The sequence below is a fragment of the Podarcis filfolensis genome (genome assembly GCF_964270895.1).
Source record: "Podarcis filfolensis genome assembly, chromosome: 8".
Taxonomy (NCBI): Eukaryota; Metazoa; Chordata; class Lepidosauria; order Squamata; family Lacertidae; genus Podarcis; species Podarcis filfolensis.
In genome coordinates this window covers 63,078,451-63,091,851 of record NC_139611.1, presented here as the reverse complement: position 1 = coordinate 63,091,851, position 13,401 = coordinate 63,078,451, and the positions used below count along the sequence as shown (strand labels likewise).

The 13,401-nt window shown below is 44.9% G+C and overlaps 1 protein-coding gene across 1 annotated transcript in view; it reads left to right on the top strand.

The window, feature by feature from the left end:
- RUNX3 (RUNX family transcription factor 3) overlaps positions 1-13,401 on the top strand; it is a 235,690-nt gene that overhangs the window by 19,048 nt on the left and 203,241 nt on the right. The window lies entirely within an intron of this gene.

Here is a 13,401-nt window from a genome sequence, read left to right as displayed (position 1 = left end):
ATATAGAATCATAGAATTGTAGAGTAGGAAGGGATCCCAAGGATCATCTAGTTCAACTCTCTGCAATGCAGGAATCTCAAGTAAAGCATCCATGGCAGATGGCCATCCAACCTCTGCTTAAAAACCTCCAAGGAAAGAGAGAATACCACCTCATGTGAGAGTCTGTTCCACTGTCAAAAGGCTGTTATCGTCACCAAATTTCTCCTGGTGTTTAGTCGAAATCTTCTTTCTTGTAACTTGTAAGCCATTGGTTTGGGTCCTAGCTTCCAGAGCAGCTTGCTCCATCTTCCATGTGACTCCCATTGAGATATATGAAGAAGGCTATCATATCTCCTCTCAGTCTCCTCTTTTCCAAGTTACACATACCCAATTCTCCTAACTGTTCCTTATAAGATCATCTTCATCGCCCTGCTCTGCACATGTTCCAGCTTGTCAGTAGCCTTCTTAAACTGTGGCACCCAGAACTGGATGCTGTATTACAGGTGTGTTCTAGCCAAAGCAGAATAGAGTGGTACTATGGCTTCCCTTGATGCAATATGTTAATATAAAGGCTGTATTCCAACTCAAAATACAACCCATCTGACTATAGTGGGGAAGACTGTGTGCCCTCACAGACTGTTGTTCATATGCTGCTGTTAATGGGCAACTACTTCAAGCCCCCTCTTGCTCTCCCTTTTTAGGGTTCTTTATCTTTAAACAGTACTTGGACGGGACAGCTGTTCAAGTAGAGGATTCCTTTAAATAGAGAAATGCCCTCTCTAAACTAGGACACACGTCCACCCTAGTAAGCGGTGGCATCCATGGGTAGCTGGCTGTGCCCTCTGCTGATGTATGCACTGGGCATTTAAACCCCCACCTCCAATTCTCCTATTGGGGTTATGAGCAGCTCATGGTCACCAACAAGACCCGAGAAGTCAAGCATTCTGGGGCATCATGTTTTGTTGGAGGCCGTCCAGAGTGGCTGGGGAAACCCGGCCAGATGGGCGGGGTATAAATAATAAATATTATCATCATCCATCATCATCATCATCATCATCATATACACATGTGTGGGAAGTGACCGCTACCACAAAAGCATAGCAGTGTGCCCAAACTGGAATTCTTGGCATTGTGGGTGAAAACCCAACCAACCAACCCGAGGGGAATTGCCAGAAAACAAATGGTAGCTGCCATGTTTTGTTTTTACCCACAATGCACTGGAACCAGAACTTCTGGCATTTCAGGGAAATAAAGATGGTGGCTGTAACCACAGCAACTGAGGGCCCAAATACCCGCTCAGATATTGAGATGGTAGGGAATCTAGGAACACACCCTGTCATGCCCCCCTGCAAAGCCTCTTGATTACATCCCTCTGTGGCTTTTCTGTTTTTTGTTTTTAAAAACAAATAAGGAAAACTTTTAGACAACAATGCACTGTTTGGCCTGAAGAAATTTCTAACCCTAATAGGGTTAACGCTGTGCTTTGTGTAAGCAAAGGCTGGAGAATAAACTACCGTTGTTTCCCCGACCTGACTGACACATTTATTGATCATTTTTTCCAGCAGTTCATTCATAAAGGCCAATTGAGCTGGGCTCTTGGGATAGAATAGCCTTTTAACAAAATCCTCAAGAGGGGCAGTGCAGGGGCTGGGGCATGCGTGGCTGGCTCTCGGTAATTTGCTTCTGAAAAGTGACAGACTGGTAGCAGGAAAAAACAGGTCCGGCTCTAACACGGCGTTCACTGGACTGCAGGCATGAAGTGCTGGATGGATAAATGGTTGCATGTGTTCTGCAAACTGGGAAGGTTTACTGGAAGATGAAAAGCTTTGCATGCAGAAGGCCATCTCAGCATCTCCAGGTCGGGTTTGGAGAGACTCTCTGAGTCCCTGGAGAGCTGCTGCCAGTCAGTGTCTACACTACTGATGGCCTGTTGGTCTGACATTGCATAAGGCAGCTTCCTATCCTGTAAAAAAATAGCATCTTATCCGGTAATGGAGATTGGGCAGGACTAGAGCTCAGTGGTGGAACACCTGCTTTTTGTGCAGGAAGTCCCAGATTGAATCCCGGACATCTGCAGGTAGGGCTGAGAAAGTCATCTATCTGAAACCCTGGACAGCCACTGCTAGTCACCTTTCTGAAAGGTGATAAAGGTCTGTCCAGTCCGCAATGGGCTTGACATTAAAGAACCCTTAGAATGAAAAGACAGAAGCTGCCCACCAAACATTTGCATCACTTGGACAGCAGAATGTTCTCCCTACTATGGTGAAATCTTTTGTATTTCTATTTAAATTAGAGTAGCAGCTTTAAAATAGCATCTCTACATTTTTCATGCCAACCTATGCCCCCATTTGTCTTCTTTTGGGGGGCCATGCATGTACCCCCATTGGAACAGGGCAATAAGAGAAGAGTAAGCCCTTAAATGCCAGGCTTGGGTGCTTGTGCGCACATATGCACACACTCTGTTTGAGGGTACACGATCTTCTCTCTCTCGTATATCATTTTCAGCTCCCTTGAAAAACTGTTGCCCATCTCCAAGTTGAAACGCCAGCCCTCAACATTTGGCTGGCTGAAACTTACATTTCAGAAACCCCTCATCAAAAAAACAAAACAAGAAACATTTCTTTAAAACCCCAAACAGGCTCTAATCCCTTTCCGCTTGGCACCTGAGCCTAGCTTGGTTGTTGATTTTATCCTGCCGCCCCGCATGCTTTGGCGTCCGGCAATGACGGGATTGGAAGAAATCAAGGTTTAATGAGTTGCAGCTGGTGCAATAGATCCCAAGCAAGGGCTTCTTATAATCATGGCTTCCTGTGAAATAAGCCAGCGCTGTCCTTTCCTGCACATTCACCACCTCCAGGAGCCAGAAAGCACAGGGTTGGTCTGCAGCCAGAGCACACAGGCTGCACATTAAAGTCTCCTTTTCCCTTCACCTCTTGTGCCCCCATTGGAACAGGGCAATAAGAGAAGAGTAAGCCCTCTTGGGCTGCATGATCACTGCAGATGGTGACAGCAGCCATGAAATTAAAAGACGCCTGCTTCTTGGGAGAAAAGCAATGACAAACCTAGACAGCATCTTAAAAAGTAGAGACATCAATCACCTTGCCAACAAAGGTCCGTATAGTAAAAGCTATGGTTTTCCCAGTAGTGATGTATGGAAGTGAAAGCTGGACCATAAAGAAGGCTGATCGAAGAATTGATGCTTTTGAATTATGGTGCTGGAGGAGACTCTTGAGAGTCCCATGGACTGCAAGAAGATCAAACCTCTCCATTCTTAAGGAAATCAGCCCTGAGTGGTCACTGGAAGGACAGATCAGATCGTGAAGCTGAGGCTCCAATACTTTGGCCACCTCATGAGAAAAGAAGACTCCCTGGAAAAGACCCTGATGCTGGGAAAGATGGAGGGCACAAGGAAAAGGGGACGACAGAGGATGAGATGGTTGGATAGTGTTCGCGAAGCTACCAGCATGAGTTTAACCAAACTGCGGGAGGCAGTGGAAGACAGAAGTGCCTGGCGTGCTCTGGTTCATGGGGTCACGAAGAGTCGGACACGACTAAACGACTAAACAACAACAAAGCCCTTAAATGCCAGGCTTGGGTATTTGTGCGCACACTCACACACGCTCTGTTTGAGGGTACAAGTAAAGTTATTTATTTATTTCAGTTATGAATTCCTTCCTATTAGGGATGCATGAAGGCATCATTTCTCCATTCCATGGCCTGCAGCTCTGTTTCCATTCCACTGCAGTTATGTAAGTTACGTGGTTGTTACGTTATTCTGATACATTAATTTCAACACAAATGAAATACAATGCAAACAGGAGTGGGTGGAAATAATCAATTATGTAACCTCGCGAGCCCCCACCTACCTTCCTTCCTATGTGCCACCAGCCGAAGGAGTGGCACTGCCTGTCTCTTTCCTCTTTCTTGGTCTCAATGTTGCCCCTTGTAAAACTCAGTGGCGAGGTGGATGGTGGCAATACTAGAATTAGTTGGCTCTGCCTCTCTTTGGCTCTGCTATTGGTCTTCCAGTCTTTTGCCCTGTCAGTCCCCATGGTAACCAACTACCACCTGGAGTAGTTACACAAGACAGGACCTTCACAGTGGTGGCCCCCAGACTTTGGAACTCCCTCCTTGAAGACATCAAATTGCTGCTCTTATTGCTGCCCTTCAGAAACCAGCTAAATCCTTATTTTCTCAGCCAGGCTTTGGGAAATTTAATTGTCCAGAGACCCAATACAGTCATACCTTGGGTTGAAGTAGCTTCAGGTTAAGCATTTTCGGGTTGCGCAAGCGGCGAAACCTGGAAGTAACGCACTCCATTACTTCCGGGTCGCTGTGAGCTCAAAATGACGTAACGTACATGCGCGGAAGCGGCGAATTGCAACCCGTGCATGCGCAGACGTGTGGACACGGATTGTGTTCGCTTCAGGATGCGAACGGGGCTCCGGAACGGATCCCGTTCGCATTCAGAGGTACCACTGTAGTTATATTGGCGGGACTGGAGTGTCATGAGGATATTTCTTGAATTTGAATGGTGTTATGGGTTTAATTTGATAATTTACTCTGTGCTGATCATTCAATTTATGTTGCGCACTGCCCTGGACTTCCAACTGGGTGGAAGAGCACAATAAGAAATGAATTAATTAATTAATTGGGGTGAGCAAATTGATGTCTAATCAAGTAGCGACAGGATCGATCAATTAATCCTTTGGTCAAAGCATTGTCAGAGCAATGCTGAGTGTTTGGTTAAAACCCTCAACTAGTGTGGTTCCCCACTCTTCCCCACCCCCTTTCCCAACACACTTCATTTACTAAAACCCACAATGGTTTCCATAAAGCGCATCTTTGACTATCAGGACATCAAAGCCAAAAGCCGCCAAAGTAGAGGGTCAAAAGAGTTAACACGTATTATTTGCGTGGGGGAGGGGGCTCTCTTCCACCCATCTCTACCCTTTCTCTTGAGCAAAATAATTAGCAGTCCCGTAAGAAGCCTCCTGATCTCTTTTATTGGCACAATCATTATATAAAATATATCTGCAAGACTATTTACAAACTTCCCCATAACCATCAATCATGCCCTTTCAGAAGTTATCTAACCTCAAGAAACTGCTAATGCAACAAAGCTATTTAATGGTGGCATTGTGCGGAGGGGGAGGGGAAAGAAGGGTTTGTTTCTTTCACTCTCCCCCCACTTCCATTACTATGGAATTCATAATAACATCAATAATTAAATATAAATTGGATTTAATATTTTATGCTGGCGACATGCAATTTACACTCTACCCGAGAAATCAAAAGGTCATGTCTGATGTAAATGAGTGCGCTCTCTCTCTCTCGCTCTGTGTGTGTGTGTGTGTGTGAGAGAGAGAGAGAGAAAATGAGACAGACTTGCCATGAAAGTAGACACTGGAAATCCAGTCACAACTCTTCCACAGTCCTGTTCTGGTGTTATTAGCTCCTGGATGCTAAGTAGCCCTATCTCAAATATAATTAGTATTAGTGCTTTCTGCTGCTCCCTGCTTTATATTACAAGGATGGAGATTCCAACTAAACATTAGGAAGGACTTTCTGGTGGCCAGAGCAGTTTAACAGTGGAGCAGACTCCCTCAGCAGGTGGTGGACTCCCCTTCATTAGAAGGTTTTAAGCAGAGGTTATGTGGCCATCTGCAAGGGATTTTTTAGCTGTAATTCCTACATTGTAGGGGGTTGGACCAGACAGCCCTTGGGGGTACATTACAACTCTACAGGTCTACGATTCTATTATGATGATTCTATGATTCAATTAGGATGTGTAACCTTGCCCTTCAATTTCTGCTGCGGTGCACAAACAATTATTTCAAATTCAACACAGCCTGGATGAGTGCATGCTGATTTTGTGTGTGTGTGTATGTGTGTGTCTGTGTGTATGTATGTGCAGGGGTGTTGTGTCCCGTTTTGCTGCTTGAGGTGAAATGGGAAGTGCACTATTCCCTCAGGTAGGAAAGCCTGGATATTGTCTAAACTCTGAAAAGGTTTTGTGCAAGCAAAGCATGATGAATGCTTAGTAAGGTCCTCTGGAGGCACTGGTGGAGGAAGATGGGGGTGGGGGGAGCGCACCGCCCCCGGCAGTGCCATACCCCCAGGACGTGTGCCACGCCCCGGGGCAGCGCACCGTGCCCCGGGGACGCGCATCAGCCACGTCCCCACCTGCTCTCTGCCCACCCCTGCTGCCAGAACAAGAAGCTCTGTCACTGTCTGGAGGAAAAAAGCACACCAAGAACTCAGGCCAATAGTTGACTATGGACTAACATGAATTTACTGGTTTTTGATCCATAATTGACTTCTGACTTGCTCAATGATTAAAACTAAGACCTTCAAGTTGAATCTGACTATGAACTAACATGAATTTATCTCTACTTATAAACTCTTATCTCTAATTCTGTAACGAATTATTGTGTTATACATATCTTTATGAGTTTGAGTTTGTAATCTCTATTTGAATTTGTAATCCTTGTCAGAATACATACTTTTGACTGGATTAATTTTTGTTACAATTGACTATTAATTTGCGAGTAGGGACCACTCCCACTATTGAAACTTACATTGGCCCGAGTTCTTGGTGTGCTTTTTTCTTGGTATATTTAATAACAAGAACTCCAATTTATTTAACTGTCTGGAGAAACCCTGAGGCTCCTGTCACATGGAAAATAGGGGGGGTTTAGTACATAAGCACATATCCACTTTTATCTGTGAAGCTGTGCACTTCTTCTTATTCTTAATAGCTTGTGGAACTGAGTCATCCATTTCTCTTTTTTCTCACTCCCTCTCCCCCCCGTGGTGCACTTCCATTTTTATTTTTATTTTTTTGTCTTGCTGCTCCCAGGACTTTTTTCTTTTTTTCTGCACAAAACTCAGATGAGGAAGTGGGTCAAAAGATTGTGGCCACTTTTCCCCAGAGACTTATCTCTTGGCACGCACTCTGCCAGGTGGCTGGATGGAGTGTGTCAGGACAAGAGGCATGTGTGGGATGGCGGGGGTGGGAGAGAAGACCATTTTCATTTTGATTTGGCTGGCTATGCGATTTCTGTCCCTTGCTTTGCAGCTGCAGGAAATTGGGTTTGGGATGGAAATGTTAGTCTCCTTCCCAGGCTTAAAATAGAAAGTGTGTTTGTTTGTGAGTATGTGTGTCGGGTTCAGGGGAGCCCATGAAAGAGAAAGGAGGTGAAGCATTTATTTAGAAGAAGAAAATGCCATGGGCAAGAGTGGTTCAAAGGTGCTTGGAGGCTCAGGGCCAAACTAATGCAGGTTCCAAATTTTGTGTTCCTTTAAGTGTGTTAGTGCTAGTGATCGGGGGGAGATTATGGAGAGCCAGTGTGGTGTAGTGGTTAAGAGTGGTGGACTCGTAATCTGGTGAACCGGGTTCGCGTCTCTGCTCCTCCACATGCAGCTGCTGGGTGACCTTGGGCTAGTCACACTTCTTTGAAGTCTCTCAGCCCCACTCACCTCACAGAGTGTTTGTTGTGGGGGAGGAAGGGAAGGAGAATGTTAGCCGCTTTGAGACTCCTTCGGGTAGTGATAAAGCGGTATATCAAATCCAAACTCTTCTTCTTCTTATGACAATAGCATGGAGTGGGGCGTTATTTAAAGTATTTATATACTGTGAAATATATATTGTGAAATATTAAGCTGGTGTATAATAAATACAAGAAATCGCAACGTAAACAATGCAAATACAAATTAAAAATGGCTGTTTTTAACTCTTTTGCCCCACTAGAGTCCTGATCAAGGACAGGACTCACCCATGTCTACAGCTTGGGAGGTTCTCCACCCCCCAATTTAAATTGCATGACCAGGCACCCCAGGGACCACTAAAGGGTAAAGTGTTAGAGCCACCCCACCCCTGTGTTAAAGTCCTGATCCAAACTGAACCCCCCTCTGCTGCCAATTTACAGAACAACCACCCTGTAAGTAGAGGCATAGTCATGTAGCCAACATAGCATGTAATTTGGTCTAGTGGCACAGTGTCTGAGCCATCACTGGGCACCAGAAACCTGAATATCCACACTAGCCATAAGGAGAAGATTGTGCCACTTTACTGCTGCTCAACAGAACACCACCAACACTTAACATCTATTGACTGAGTCTCAGCAAGTCTACCCTGCCTTTCAAACAGTTATGGATGTTTGAGGAAATTGGTTTCTGTGAATTCCTGACGCAAACTGACCTGAACTGCATCTCCCAGACTAATGTGTAGGTCATAATTATCGTTTGGATTTCATACTTCTCCAAATTTTGCAATGCAGTTCATTGCCAAAAAAATGAGTGAATGTTTTGAACAATTATTTTTATGTGACTGACGGATGGATAATCGGAAGCCCTTTTCTTTTCTTTTTCTCCTTTTCTTTTTTCTTTCTTTTTTTTCCCTTTCTTTCTTCTTTCTTTCTTCCCCCTTTTTCCATGCTCAACTCTCTCTCTTTTCTTTTTCTGCTTTTGCTTTTATGTTGATTAGTTTTTACCTCATATCATAAAAAAGCTTTAATAAATAAATTATGAAGTGAAAAATAAATTTTTCTAGGCTCTGCACAGAGTGTCTTTTGGTTTGGTGCTCTGGTGCGAGCCAGTTGATTCGTGTGAGAGTGTGAGACCAAAAAATGAGACATTCCAGGATCCAGTCAGAAGCTGGGATGGCTTCTGCAATTCCAGGATGTCCCGCTCAAATCGGGATGGTTGAGGGGTATGGAATGTATCCTTGAATTCTGGTAATGACTCTTGTTCGCCTGGGTATTGGATACAGAGGGTTGTGTAGAAACTAGCCTGCTGCACAAAGGTAAAATTAGCATTTACTGGCCTAGCCACTTTTGCCTCTGACCCTGTCCGCCACTGACTGTGGCCCTTGGAGTTTTACCCAGAAAGTAATGTGGCCCTCAGGCTGAAAACCATTTCCTACTTCTAGTTTTAGTCCAAATTGCTAGGTGTTCTCGATTTAAGAGAGTTTAGAAGCATACAGCAAGGAGACTAACATGTAAAAATCAACTTCCTGCTTGTGTTGCCTTTAAAAGCATGTCACCAAAAAGCCCCCCGCCCAATCATCAAAACACCTGCAACCAGCTGGGCCCCAAGTCAGTTCCTTTTTCTGATGTTTCCCTTCCAGATTTGTATCAACAATTAAAGGGACTGAAAGAAGCCTCACATCCAAATTTAGATGGCATTCAGACAGCCCTTTATTCCATTCCTGACATTTCCTTACCTGATAATTTTCGTATTTTTCACACAAAGTAAAAGCTGTTTCTGGAAATCTAATGGAAATTTATCATTCATTTGTGTGCTGTCCCCCCCCCCCCCCAAATGTTGGCAGCCCTCTTAGCCTGGAAAATTGTACAAGTTTTGTGCTATAATTTGCCTGCTGTTTTCATGGCCACAGCCACTCACATGATGAATTTTGAGGTGGTATTGCAGCATACATTTCCCCACCATTTTCATGGGTTAATCATGGGTGAGCAGAAGCATATATTTGCATAAATGGTGGTGGTGACACTCAATGACTTCCTCTGTAGTGTCACACCATGTACTCTGGTGTGAATGGAGTTTAATGCAACATGATGGTGTATTGATCAAAAGGGCACAGTTCCAAGGGAATGTTAGAAGCTGGAGCAAAAGTGCTAGGATTACAATGTATAACCAAGAAAATGAACACAACCATCTCCAGGTCTGAATACACCCACAGAAAGGCACTTTTACTTCTCAAACTGAAATATATAAAACCATAGAATTGTAGAGTTGGAAGGGACCTCCAGGGTCTAGTCCAACTCCCTGCAATGCTATAAATAACATGATAGCGTATAGATTAAATTATGTGGCATCTAATAACCACTGCAATCAGTTTCCATGAGCAATCTGATACAGGTGAATATTATTGCTGGCTAGACATGTTTTGTCTCTCTTCTTCAGTGGCATAGCTAAAATTTCAAGGATGCTGCTTTAGAGTAGATTCATATTGTACAACATCCAAGCTTGTATCTGTCAATTAATGTGCCTCCCCCTCCCAAATACTGTCACGTATTTCTCTTCCTTCTCAGGTGTGAAGAGTCTGGGTACAGAAGGCAGGATGGCCAGATTCAAAAGAGGGCAGGGCTTCTGTAATAGTGTAAAAAAAAAAAAAAAGGATTTTCAGTAGGTGCAGGTTGTCATGCAACTATTAAAGGTGCAGGAACGTTGCCTCCTCCTCCTCCTCCTCCTCCTCCTCCTCCTCCTCCTCCTCTTCCTTCTTCCCACCCTAACAGTAGGTGTACATAGGTGTCATAGGCCCTTCAGCTCTGGCAACCACAGACACAAGAGGAGTACGGAAGTTAGGAGCAGATACGGGGGGGGGGGTTGGAAGGTAGGCATGCAGGGATGGAAGAGAGAGGCTTGACACGTCTGTTCCCCACCTCTCCTGAGGAATGCAGAGCCACATCAGGGTGGGGGGAGGACTTCAGTCAGCCAGGGCTGAACAGGAGGAGATGGAGGCAGAGGGGTAGCACATCCCTGTCACCAAGAACAAGGTGCCACTTCTGTAGGTACGATCAGATGCACCTACGTGGATGGAGCACACATGCAATGCTGAACGAAAGGGAGAGTCCCATGAGCAAGCCCTCCGCCATCTTTACAAACTTGGTTGGAGAGATGTGTCAGCTGTGTGTCATCTTCCTGGCTTCTCTTTATTATGAACGTCTTGCCTTGCCCATGTACTTTGGAATCCCGACTTCTGGGCCTCCTTCTTCCTGCTGAGCCTGCACCGCTTTTAGCTTGAATAAAGAGCTCTTCCTTACTTTCGAGTAAGAGCCGCTGTCATGTTTTTCGACAGGAACCTGACAGGGAGAAAGAATAATCCCTCTCATGGCAACAGGTTTTTCTTTTTTCTTTTTTAAAAAGAAAATCACAGGCGTGCGAACTTATTGTTTATGGGGAAATGTACAACTAGGAGGTGGAAAACTTCTCATTCGCAGTTCGTTAATTGAATAGACGTTTCATTTCTTTTAGTCCAATATGGCCAAGCTAAATAGGACCCCAGAGGAGGTTAACGTCCTGTGTACCTCCAGAGGTCATGAACCCGCATGTGGTAGCTCAGAAAGGGCAGCCGTCACCATGTTTAGCCTGGCAAGCGGTGGAAAGTGCAAAGCTCTTACAAGTCTGGCTTTGAATGGTCTGAAGCTTGAAGCGAGGGAGGGAGAGACAGAAGTGCAAGTAAGCTGAGGTTCCTGGAGTTCTGGCAGAACATAGAGGGGAAAAACTTGGAGAATGGAAATGAACATTAAAATGAAATCCTGCCGCTGTTCCGTTAAAGTGACACAAACTCTTTCCCCGTCATATGGTCTATGGTAGACTTGGCCAACCTGGCGCTCTCCAGATGATTTGGACTATAACTCCCATCAGCCCCAGCCAGCATGGCAATGTTCTCCTACACATGATCACAGGGATCAAGCTGGAATATAAGGGTTCAGGTGGTCGCTGAGGTACCCTGGACCTAAGGTGTTCAGGGCTTTGTAAATTAATACAAGGACCTTGAACCTTTGCCAAAACTGCTATAAGACTGTGTCTGTTAGGAGGCATGAGCACTTAACGAATGAGGGCTTTAAGAAAGTACAAACTGCTGCAGAAATGTCAGGGACAGGATTTCAGACTGGGAAAATGAGAAACCTGAGAGGAACCAAAACTGACAGATTCGTCCAGCTGAGCTTGATGACGCTTACGCCAAAGTAAGTTGACATTTGGGTGGAAAAAAATGTGATATGCAAGGCCAGTCCAGCCATTTGGCAGAGTGAGTCAGTCGCTTCAGGTGGCAAATGCCGAGTGTCAGTGGCAGCCCCAATGCCAGCTTCCTCTGTTTATTAGGAGACAGTCACTTCAAAATGCTGATGAATTTTCATGAGGATTTTTAAACTCTCCCTCCCTGTCCTTGCAAGTTGTTGCAGAAATGTGGGGAGCTGAATTTAAGATTGGAAAAATGAGAAGCGGAGAGAAGCAAAATGGACAATTCCCTCTATTCCAACATTTGAGTAAATCTTTGGTTTGGATTGGGGTATTAGCTCCCTCTCCCTACTTGCATTGTAGGAGAGTGTGTGATAAAATAGGTAATGAAAAAGATCTCCCACCTCTTTGTATTTTTCAAAGTATGGAAAAAGTACATAAATGCCTTATTGCTGCAGATGAAGGTGCATTTTAAAGCAAAGCCACCTGGTTTCAAAGAGCATTCCAAGTCCTAATTGCTCTTAATACCTTGGTTCCCCCCGCCCCCCAGTGGAACTAACCACTCTAGAGGGTCCCTTGTTTAGAAAGCATAACTACTTACAATCCAGTATTCACTCAGGTACGTACACACACACACACACACACACACACAATTTAAAACAACAACAACAGCAAGGCAGGAAAGGGCTTGGAGCTCAGCAGTGTACCATCTGCTCACATGCAGAAGGCCACTGGTTCAAACCCTGGCATAGACTCTTAGAATTGCAGAGTTGGAAGGGACTCCAAGGCTCATCACGCCTAACCCCTTGCAATGGAGGATTCTCAGCCAAAGCATCTAAGTCAGCAGAGATATTATTGCAGTGGAAAAACACCAGCAGGAGCGCTGGATTGGTTCTGTCAGTGTGTTGGCTCCACTGGGCATTTGCACCACACCCACCTCCCTGCCACCTCACCTTTCTCCCTCCCAGGAAGTGACGGTGACCCACCTGCCAGAAAGATGGCACAGCGGCTCCAGTGCACCCAGCAAGCCACTTCTAGCAGCTTTCAGTGGAGAGGCTTTGCACACATTTTATGGGGACAGGCTGTAAGCCAGGACTGTAGCAGATGCTTTCAAGGTGGCCACTTATGCATCACCAGAAAGGAGAACAAGTGAGGACACAGATTTGCAGAACATCTCTATATGCTAATATATATGCATTTTGCTATGTGCTATACCTGGGGCTGCTCTTGAAGACAACTTGGAAACTTCAACTGGTCTAAAACGCAGTATCCAGATTACTGTCTGGGGTTCCATTTAGAACTCATATCACTCATGTTTTAAAACAGCTGCATTGGCTGCCAGTTCATTCCCGGCCCAATTCAAGAGGCCCATGTTAGTGTTAAAGCCCTAAGTGACCCAGACCCCGAATATCTAAGAGACGGCATTCCGTACACTTGCTTTGCATGCAGAAGGTCCCAGGTTCAATTCTCGAATATCCAGGCAGGCATTGGAAATAGTTTCCTGTCTGAAACCCTGGAGAGCCACAGCCAGCCAATATAGACAATACTGAGTTAATGTCCAAAAGTTGTACATACATAATTTTATTTGTATGCCGCCTTTCCACAGTGCAAACCATGCTCAAGGCGGCTTGCAACATGAAAAAATGCATAAATGCAATATAACAGAAGTAGTCATGAACAATAAAGAAAACATTAACAAATGCACAACCAAACTGA